Here is a 914-nt window from a genome sequence, read left to right on the forward strand (position 1 = left end):
AAGCCCTGAAATCAGGTAATGGAGTTCTCGATATCTGTGTGACTCAGGTCGTGCAGTCTTTTTCACAATGAAGTCAACAGTAAAATTCTCAGCCAGTTCTGTGGCCCACGACTACAGCCCAGTTTGTATCCTTTCACTGGGTGACGCCCCTGATTCTAGCTGGGTTCTCAAACTCTTTACAGTAGTCCTTCCAGCTGCACAGGTGCCGAAAATGCAGCGCACGGCATTGTGCTGAAAAAGTAACTTCGACAGACCTAATTTACCGAGACTGATTTACGTGACAACATAAACAAATCATTCTTGTCAAAACCTATATTGAAAACTGAGCAAATTGATTGCAGAGTCAAGTGCACTAGTAATTTCTGGGACAATTTTGATTTTATTTGTAGCATTCCATTGCAATAGAGGAAGAACCGCCACGCTTTCCCCTTCGGTACTCACTGCGCTACTTGAAGGAGATGCTGTTTTAAGAGCTTATTTTTTTCCCTAGCAGTAACACTTTCTCTGCGCAGCCCTATAACTGCATGTTCAGGGAAGTAACAAGAGAAATCTCCAGAGATCTTTTGTACAAATACTCAGCGGAAATCAACAAGGAACCCTGAGAGTGAACAAAACATTCTGTATGTGTTTTCTAACTCTTCCCGCAGCAGTACATGGTGGCAAATGAAAGAATTGCATTTCAGAGTTAAGGAAGGATTAGAGAAGCCCAAACTTTAAAAAAAAAATGGGGAGGGGGGTGCATGCAGTTAAATGATCAATGGTCCAATCAGATCATGTGCCATGAACTGCAGTTTTGTATACAGTTTGGCTGCTTAAATAACATTAAAGGCAAAGTCCTGGCCAAGCTCTAGCTGCAGGTAACTAGTCACACAGAACAACTGGCTGCCCCTGGATGTGCAGGTTCAGGTGTCTCA

The sequence above is a fragment of the Eublepharis macularius genome, chromosome 13 (genome assembly GCF_028583425.1).
Source record: "Eublepharis macularius isolate TG4126 chromosome 13, MPM_Emac_v1.0, whole genome shotgun sequence".
NCBI classification, from domain to species: Eukaryota; Metazoa; Chordata; class Lepidosauria; order Squamata; family Eublepharidae; genus Eublepharis; species Eublepharis macularius.